Source organism: Podarcis pityusensis (assembly GCF_964106645.2).
Source record: "Podarcis pityusensis genome assembly, chromosome: 17".
NCBI lineage: Eukaryota > Metazoa > Chordata > Lepidosauria > Squamata > Lacertidae > Podarcis > Podarcis pityusensis.
The window spans coordinates 31,861,569-31,871,886 of NC_138042.1; the positions used below are offsets into that span (position 1 = coordinate 31,861,569).

General features: G+C 46.1%; 1 long non-coding RNA gene across 2 annotated transcripts in view; it reads right to left on the bottom strand.

Moving 5' to 3' along the window:
• The window catches only part of LOC308466340, a 71,711-nt gene extending 64,509 nt beyond the window's left edge, over positions 1-7,202 (bottom strand). Inside the window, exon 1 of one of the 2 annotated variants that reach the window (XR_013980773.1) lies at positions 6,560-7,202. This is a non-coding gene — a long non-coding RNA (uncharacterized lncRNA). Of the gene's footprint in view, positions 1-6,121 lie in introns of both variants that reach the window. The other variant, XR_013980774.1, reaches the window with a different exon arrangement.
• Positions 7,203-10,318: the final 3,116 nt, after the last annotated feature.

The following is a 10,318-nucleotide window of genomic DNA, read 5'->3' on the forward strand; positions in this document are numbered from 1 at the left end:
AGGCTACTCGAGTCTTACTAATTGGCTGTCTTGAGATGACACCTTTTAAAGTTGCTATTTTAAATCGTTTCTGAATGGCTTCTCTCTCCCCGCTTCAAGTAACTATGTGAAGGCTTTCCATGTAAAATATTTTGTGACAAAAGCAGCAAAGAATCCTGCGGCACCTTAAAGACTGGCAAATGTATTGTAGCATAAGCTTTCTTAGGGCTGCAGTCCCAGGCACACTTCCTTGGGAGTCTCATTGAACTCCCCAGGGCATCCGGCTCAGTAAGTGCAGATAGGCACATCTTTTTCCTCATATTTGTCCAATTTTGCGTGGAAATTGTTAGGGATAGCCCAAAGTTTGGCCGATGAGGGGGGGGGGATGAGAGTGCTAATGATAGAGTGCCTAGGGTATTTTTGTAAGGTTTGGGTAACAATTAGCTTTTCAAAAACAGATTGAAGGATGAGTATTTGTATTGTGTTTTTTCTGAAACACACAGTAGCCTCAGGCTTTGGTCTTATCAAAATGGCTTGGCCACAATAATGTGGAGCGTGACAGAAAGCAGTGCTTCTCATTTCCCTTCAAAGAAAATATGGGCTATTACTTTCACTTGCCCTCCTGTGAACCCTTCATATCCTTCTGCCTTGTGTCTTCTCAAACGTCTTATTGGTAGTTACAGGGAGGAAGTTTTGGGATCAAACCACAACAGCAATTCAGAGATGGCCAAGTTCAGGCTGGATGCCAATGAGATGAGCCAGATATTTTCAGTGTCTAGCCAGCTGATCTATCTATATGGTAGGAATGGGGGACCTGAGGTTGCCTAGATGGTGATGGATTGCAAATCCCATCAATACGCTGGCTGGGGCTGATGGAAGTGGCAGTCTGAAGGATTACAATGTATGTAATATTTAGAATATGCAGAGTAAATGTGAAACTGAAGAAACCATGGAAGCTGGGGAAGGAAAGTCAAGACTATTGAATTGTTTGGATTGAATTGTTTGGATGGTTATTGTACAAATGTGAAACATGTCACAGAAAATAAAATAAAATTTTATTAAATTGGGGGAAAACAAACATACAAATTGAATAGATGGGAAGCAAGCACCCAGACAGGCAGCAACAACCCTATACAACAGGGGTGGCCAACTCCCAAGAGACTGTGTTCTACTCACAGAGTTAAAAACTGGCAGTGATCCACCCCCTTTTTGTGGTTCAGGTCAAAATTGTTGAGCTTTTTAAGGGAAGGAAAGCCCTGTTTTTTAGGGGAGCCAAATTTGTTGAGCTGCTTTGGGGGGAGCCAGTGATCTACCAGTGATCTACCACAGACGTTCAGTGATCTACCGGTAGATCACAATCTACTTGTTGGACGTGCCTGCATGGTATACAACATCAATACAGCACTGCAATATTTTAAAACAGAGATGGGGGGAAACGTTTTTGGACCAAGGGACCACCTTATGCCAGTCAAAACCTGCTGGGGGGTGGGTCACATTCCCATGAACAATCACACACTAAAGCTATTTCCCATGGAGGGTTCTTAGTAGGCAAACCTTCAATTTTCTCTATAGACTTTTTAAAAAGTCTTTTAAAAAAAGTTCTCTGACACCATTTATTTATCCTGACTGTGCAAAGGCAAAAAGAACTCCGTAATCCCAGCAGAAGAATACAAATAACATCAATGCACAACTGAAGTGCAAGCCCTGCCTTATGGCTATTCAAAGCCTCAAACTTCAAAATACAATTTCATCAAAGCCCCTTTCCTTCTTTGCTGCTCCCCAATGAACTGCTGATGGGAGGAAGAGGACTTAGAGGACTGGATGAAATCCAGCTGGGGGCTGCATCCGGTCTGGGCACCAGGAGTCCTCACTTCCCCTTTAGAAGCTAATTCTGCCCATCAAAGGCCTCTTTGAGCCAAACTACAACTTACACTAAACACATAGTTAGCAACCATGTGTGGGGTTTTTTCCCCCTAAAACAAAAGTAGGCAGGGAATGTTTAAACCTCCCCGCCACCCAGTTGCTATCCCAATGAAAACATACACCTACACTGCATTTTACATTAGGAAAACAGACACATATCAGGATCATGGTCAAGGAGCAAGGGGTTAAATCTCCCTTCTTTGGGCACTGTGCTCCTGATGAAACATTAGTTTCATCTACATACATTAGTATGGTGGTTTTTTTAATTTAAAAAACCTGCACAGTTTCTAACTACACATTTAGTGTAACATCCCATTTATCTTTAGCAACTTAGAATCACTCCAGTGCTGCAACTCCACTGAAGCAATGGACTTCCCTGTGCACAATGAAATCTCCTCTCCCTCTCCCCTCCAGTCCCTTGTGCACCTTCAAAATCAGCTCTGGCGTGTTGAGGGGAGCTCCAGAGCAGATTTTGCTAGCAGCCGGGAAGAGGGGAGGAAACAGAAATGCCATTGCGTACAATCCATAGAGTTGGAAGGGACCCTTACCTTACAGATAATCTCTAGAACGTTTTAGTTTGAGGGCTGCATTCCCTCATGGACTGCATGTCAGTGGTGGGGCAGGCCAGAGTGGAGCGACAGATGTGACTTTCTGCAGGAGGCCACGCCAACGCCAGAGGTTTCTGCTACACACATCTTCACCCAGAGACACATCTCTCCACCCCAGCAAGCATTCTAGCCAGGTAAAAGCATACAAGGAGGATGGGGAAGAGTAAAGCCTAGGAAATGTTCCAGGAATCAGACAGAGAAGCCTGGAGGGTTGCATTTCCTTTACCTGATGTTTCCTGTACCTGATCTAATCCACCACCCGCTGCTTGATGTGGAATGCAGCATGCTTGACAGATAGCCATCCAACACTTTCAACCACATCTGTTATCAAAAGCTCCCAGATCGAGGCAGAGGAGAACACATATTGAGGGAGAAAATGGAGTAGGGCATTTCTCTTCCTGCCCCAGTGGCTTATTTGGTCCAGGTCTTACTGCATTCACAAGTGGGTGTAACAGAACAGGCGTAAGCTGAGGAATCAGAGCTATGCACTTGATTTGGGTACACCGATTAAGTACACGGAGATGTCTATTTTCCTCTCTCATGTCCATTTTGCACTGAACCCAGATTACATGGTGTGAATCATCACAAACAGCTTTTCTGTCTCCTTTAGGGAGGTGATGGGTGTGTGGATAACGGAAATACAAAAAAGGAAGTGCTGCTGAAGCAGAACTGTTGTTTGCAGGAAATGGGTTCCTCTGCCCAATTTGCAGAATTGGGCTACATTCTCCCCACCCTACAGATGGTATTCATATTCTCTCCACCCTATGGATCGTATTTAGTGTTCTTGTATCATTTGGTATTCTGAGGGTGGAGGAGGGCTCCATATATATATATAATATTTTCTTAGGAGGGCTCCCATTGACCAATACTCTGCAGAGTCCACCGGCCAGGAGAAACTTTGGAGACTTGTTGATTTAATGCTCTCCCTGAACTGAGCCCAACACACCACAGAGCAGCCTGCCTCTGCCTGTTGAGCAACTTCAAGGCTCCCCACTAAGGCAAAGAAAGCTGGAGGGTTGCTGAGAAACTCACAGGGAAGGAGACGGGGTGCTTAGTTATGCAACGCCAGAAAAGAAAAGAAAAAGAGGATTTGGATCACCAAAGAAAGAGGACAAAAGAGAGCATCAATTTGCATAACATTTACATACAGTGATTCCTGTGTATAGAAACAAATGGAGAAATAATTACTACAATTTGAATGGAAGTACAATAGATCGCAGCCCTATCGAGGAAGATGCTAGGTGACTTACCCGTCTGCTCGGTCCGCAGCCCAGGTGCTGCTTAATCTCAATGGGCACCCCCCCTCTATGATTCTTTATCTTTAAGGCCGACTTGGATGGGGCAACGTTTCAAATAGAGGACGGTCCTCTGTAAAGTAGGGCACATGGCCTCCCTAGAAGGAGAGTTGCTGGCCAGGTTTCTCCAGTCCCCCCGCCCTTAAAGGCTAATTTCCCTGCTCTTCCCCCTTCCAGCTCCTAGGGAAAACTAAATGCTAAGGAGAAATTGAGGTGACCAGTGCTGCTTTCTACCAATGTAGGATTACCAGACGTCCCTGGTTCCCGGGGACAGTCCCCGGATTTGCAAATCTGTCCCCAGAATGTCCCCAGATTTGCAAATCTGTCCCTGGAAAACGTGGCAGCGGCAGCCTCAGCAGCCCGTAGCCAGCCTGGTAGCACAGTTGGCTCTGGCTGGCTTCAGGAGCTGCTTGCTGCTCACTGCCATGGCGCCCACCATTTCCCCCCACCGGAAGTCCCCATATGATGTGTTGCACACAAGACACATCATATGGGGACTTCCGGGAGGCAAACTGGCAGGCGCCACGGCAGCAAGCAGCAAGCAGCTCCTGAAGCCAGCCAGAGCCAACTGCGCTACCAGGCTGGCTATGGGCTGCTGACTGCCGCTGCCACTGCTGAAGGGGAACCGGGGATGTCCAGCGGCACAGATCTCCTGCCCCCTTCTCCCTTTGTTTTGACTGATCGGGGGAGGCTCAGGAGTTGCAGGCGGGCAGCCGTTGCCCAGTTTTTTTAAAAACAGCGCATTTATGTTTCACAAGGTGCAAAAGAAGGGCTTTGCACCTTTATACAATATGCATGTGTGCTTGGGCCCAGGATCTTTTGCCTCACCATCCACACTACTGACTACCTGTTGCTACTCAGCTAAAAAAAAAGGGGGGGTCCCCAGATTCATTGGAAAAAAGCTGGTAACCATATACCAAAGCCCTAGCCAAGGGACCACCGCAAACCCCTGGAGCCTCTTGGCCCCTGCTCCAGCTCCTCCTCCCTCTTGCTCGCTGTTCACCTGCCTCTTCAGAGCAAACAAGTGAGACGCAGCAACAAACCCTCCAACATTTCTCCGATGAAAATCGGAACGAACATTTCTACATCAGGAAGCTTCTCCTGCATTTGATCTGGCCCCACACGTAGGTGTCATATGTCAACGTACATAGGTCACCGTGAACCAATTATAACCTCTCCGCCGAACCTACCTCACAGCATTGTTGTAAAGAAAAAATGTGTGAGGGAAGGAATCATGTACAACACCTTCAACAGATAAAGGGAATGAAACAAGATTTTAGCTGTAAGCTGCCTTGAGTCCCTGTCAGGGAACATACCATGGAGTAAATCTTACTGAACTCAGTGGGACTTCGTTCAGAGTAAAAATGCTTTGGATTGCAGTGTAAGGCTGCACACGGTCTTTACCCAGTTACCTGGGAGTAAGCTCCATTGAATACAATAGGACTAACTTCTGAGTAGGCAATGTAAAGCTCAATTTACAATGGAGGAATAAACACTCCACACAGTAAAAAGAAAAAACAACAACCAGCTGGCTGTTGAAGCACTGCAGTTAAATAATTTAATGTGGATTGGTTACCTTTCCCTTCAAAATTATAGGAAGGGCTTTGTATGCCAGCGTCACCCTTTCCTTCATTTGGTGTAGGTGTTTTATTTTCAGTATAAACAGAACGCCTTTTCTTGCATCTACGCACAAACACGCTTATCAATCAATCAATCATTTTTAATTTGTACACCGTCTTTCTATCTTACAATACTCAAGGCGGTTTACAAGCTGAAGAAACAAAAAAAATGTACATCTTATAACAATCTGATGCAATACAAAAATGTGACAATAAAACCACTTTAAAATAAGCAACCTACATCAAAAAAGTAACATTCGACAATTAGAATACAGTGGTACCTCTTCAGGTTACGCTTCAGGTTACATACGCTTCAGGTTACAGACTCCGCTAACTCAGAAATATTACCTCAGGTAAAGAACTTTGCTTCAGGATGAGAACAGAAATCGTGCTCCGGCGGCGTGGCAGCAGCGGGAGGCCCCATTAGCTAAAGTGGTGCTTCAGGTTAAGAACAGTTTCAGGTTAAGAACAGACCACCGGAACGAATTAAGTACTTAACCCGAGGTACCACTGTAGTATAAAATAATAATAATATCAACATAAAAAATTAAACAGAAATCCACTCAACAGTTACAATAAATAATTTCTAAACTATAATCAGTAAAACAACGGCAAGCCACAGTACATAAAATAATACAATACAAATTGAGAAGCAGAGACTAGAGGGTGGAGCAAGGCAGGTGGAAGGAGGCCTTACCTGACAAAGTCTCTCCCCTCACAGTTCTTCCTCCAGGAACAGCTCCCTTATGAGGACTCCTAGGGTCGGAGGGTGGAGCAAGGCAGGTGGAAGGAGGCCTTGCTTCTCCCCTATAATTATAATTGTCCTCTAAGACATGGAGGGGAGGAAAAATGGGAAAGCGGGACATTCCTGGATCAAATCAGAAACCAGGATGTCTTCTGTAAATCTGGGACTGGGAAATCAGGACACCTGGAGGGTCTGCAGCAGCAGCAGTAAGTGCTGTGCGCTTTGTCCTCTGGGAGGTGGTGCAGACTGGACCCCCGAGAGAGGGCCTTGTGAATGAGAGGAAGAGGAGGGGGCCCATGCCTTGCCCATGGACCCCCCTCACAACCCTATACCTTGCATTGAGGCCTTTCCCCTGCTGCCAGCTGCCCCCTTGCCCCCAACCTTCTTTACCCGACGACAGGGAGCCTCTGATGTGCTGAAGGGGCGGATATGGAAGCACGATGTGAAGTTTGGTTTTCAGAGGGATGAGGAGGAACAGCTGCCACAGTTCCACATCAATCCAGCCAGCTTTCAAGGCTGCTATTGCCTTTTGAAGAAGCCGTTTTTGTGCCTTGCTTCGGAAGCTGCTGCCTTTGCCTGGTCAAAGCGAGAGCAGGATCTGCCTGCGCAAACAGTGAAAGACATCTTGCAAGGAGAGAGCGCTGCAACTGTCTCCTCTTTCCTCGTTAGGAAGAGAACAGAGGATGCTAAGCCAGACAGGCCTTGAACCCTTTCCTACCCATCTACTTTTTCCAAAGCCCTCACAAAGGATACTTTAATCCAAGCACTGGAAAGAACTAATGAAGAATTTAGACAGAGAGTGGCATTTCCCCTCCTAGCCCTTCCCAGAAACCAAGATTTTCTTGAAACTACTGGAGATAGCAGGGCCAGCGATAGCACCTGGCATTCAGGAGCAACTGCCAAAGGCTTGGGGACCAGGCAGGGCCCACCATCGATACCAAGCCTGTATCTTGTTCTGATCAGCTCTGGATAGCTGTATCCAGCTGCCATTTTAAGTTCCCTCAATGCCTCAGAGCGACATGACATTGGGGTGCATTGTGGGAACTTAAAATAGTAGATAAACCGAGAAACCCGGTGCTGCAAAAAGAGGAGGGGCCTCACTGGCCAAAGCCAAAATTGATTTTAATATGGTATTTGCCGTATTGCCCCAAATATAAGCCACACTTTTTTTCCAAATTCTGATCATGAAAAGTTAAAGTACGGCTTCTATTCGTGACCTTATGCCGCCAGCAAAGCAGTGCGGCTACCCCCCCCCCCCCCGGAAGCAGCCTGGGAAAACGGGGCAAAAGCTCCCATACCATCCAAAGCTCCCAAGCCTCCCCCAAGCCGCCAAATTTTAAAGGTGTGGTTTATTTGCGGTGGGCAATGCGGTATTTTACATTGTTGTAAGGCTTATATGCAGAATTCATCATGTGAAAGGCTGGGCTGGATGAATCTCTAGCCCTGAGTGCTCACTGGAAATCAGCCCTGAGTGCTCACTGGAAGGACAGATTGTGAAGCCGAGGCTCCAATACTTTGGCCACCTCATGAGAAGAGAAGACTCCCTGGAAAAGACCCTGATGTTGGGAAAGATGGAGGGCACAAGGAGAAGGGGACGACAGAAGACGAGATGGTTGGATACTGTTCTCGAAGCTACAAACATGAGTTTGACCAAACTGCGGGAGGCAGTGGAAGACAGGAGTGCCTGGTGTGCTCTGGTCCATGGGGTCACGAAGAGTCGGACATGACTAAACGACTAAACAACAACAACAAGGCTCCTTAGGACCTTACGGTGAAGGGCAGGTCAGAAATCCTACGAATGACATCAGGATGAATGAATGAATGAATGAATATTGATAGGGTAACATTCTCTTCCTCTCCCATTCTCACCCCTTTTCTCTCTTCCTAACATTTTAATGCCCTATCTCTCTCCCACCCCCTTCATCTGTCCTACCCAGACAGTTGTCAGAAGAACAGTAGATCACTGTTGCTAGAGGTCTGAATGGATCCCTTGTGAAGGGCTTTCTCTCTCCCACCCCTCTTTCCATCATTCCACGTCTCAGCTTTCCCATCCTCTCCCTCCAGGCTGGCCTAAAGCTTCCCATTTGCCGATCTAAAGAGGACTTTGAATGTGAATTCGCACCACAAAAGTGTGGGTGACATTTCCTGCAATTAAATGGTTCTGCCTTTTTGAGTTCCTGAGGCTGCTTTATAAAAAAAAACGGTGTTGAAAGTCACCTTGAAACTGGGTCCTCCGACTTCCGCCTTGGCGGACCTCTCCACACTCCCCCCATGCGCCGAAGATAAGGATGATTGCAGTTTTAGAAAGATAGCTAAAATGTATACATTAATTTCTGTCTTTCTGAGCTTTCTGGAAGTATTGAAATATTGTCAAAGTGATAAGCGAGCCTTGAGAAAACTTAAAAAAGGTATTTTGTGTTTTACACACCCACTCAGCCACCTACATAAAACAAGAATTATCGGCAGGTTCAAGGAAAATGTACAAGGAAGGACAGGCCCAAATGGTGTGGTGTATTGTAATACTACTATGATGGCACTGAACTTCAGTTTGCATAATCTTTGTGTATAAATAGTTCTCAGTAGATGGGGGAAATGAGGTGGCATTGATTCATATCTGTACAGTGGTACCTTGGGTTAGAAACGCTTCGGGTTACAAACTCCGCTAACCCGGAAGTAGTTGCTCTGGGTTGCGAACTTTGCAGGATGAGAACAGAAATCGCACGCTGGTGGCATGGCGGCAGTGGGAGGCCCCATCAGTAAAGTGTGCTTCAGGTTAAGAACGAATTATGCTCATAACCCGAGGTACCACTGTATGTATAAAAAGACTATAATCTTGCCAGGATGTGTGTGGACATGATATTAAGGGCCAGCTATCCTTTTCATTGTGCATGCATGACCATTTGTGCTCCTGATTCTATTGGGGTGGTCACATGTGACCCCACTTTCAATATTGTTCATTCCTGCAAAGGTTTTGCGGCTGCCACACAGTCTGTGCATATGCAATAATGTCCCGCTGAAATCTCATAACTTTTCATACCGCGAATGTCCTGATTTTTGCCCCACTTCCATTGTGCTATAGCCCCCCCCCCCAAGACAGCAATCATGTGTTAGCATTGGGGAATCACCAGAGAACAAACTAAATCAGAATAAACCCACTGCTAGTGTGTAAAGAAAATATATCTGATGACACCCACAACAAAACACCAGTCTGGAGGGGCCCAAAGACACTTGCCATAGTTGCATAGGATTGATTCAGAACCTCAGTGAAACTGCCACACTGATCATGTGGAATAAATAATAATAAAAAGTGTTGCATCTAAATTTGCCCTTAAGGGTAAATTACAGCCACAGGCTTGGGTTCAGTTTAAAGAAGTGAGCAGATGTGAAATACAGGTGAAATGAGGCTGAGGGTCAAATTAGATGCAACAGCAGGAAATCAGATCTTCCACTTCTGAAGCATTTGGTAGCAGTCGCTGGGGCCTCAAATCCTATTGGACTAAAGTGCTGGGCGAAGGAAGGTTCAAGCCACACATCCCCACCCATGTTCTCCGAGAAAATTGCTCCCCTCAACTAGCTCTATGTGCCCATGGGGGCAAAGTATAAATCACCATATGTTCTTGCAAGTTAGGAAGCCCTTGGTTGAATTTTGTTCCTGCCCTGAATTTACTACGGTAGGTGGCCTTAAGCAAGCCATATTCGCTCTCTCAGCCTCAGCTCACCATCTGCCATATGGCCTGCCCTACTTTACAGTGCTATTGTAAGGATTGCTAGGGAGAATATATGCAAAGTGCTTAGTACACTTGGAAGCTTGCTGTGTAAACATGCTGTATGGGAGATGAGGGGTTGAATGATTTTAAAAAAATATGTTAATATATATAACTTTTATTCTTTTCTTTTTTATGATATATGTTGTTGTTTAGTCGTTTAGTCGTGTCCGACTCTTCGTGACCCCCTGGACCAGAGCACGCCAGGCACTCCTGTCTTCCACTGCCTCCCACAGTTTGGTCCGACGCATGCTGGTAGCTTTGAGAACACTGTCCAACCATCTCATCCTCTGTCATCCCCTTCTCCTTGTGCCCTCCATCTTTCCCAACATCAGGGTCTTTTCCAGGGAGTCTTCTCTTCTCATGAGGTAGCCAAGTCTCAGCT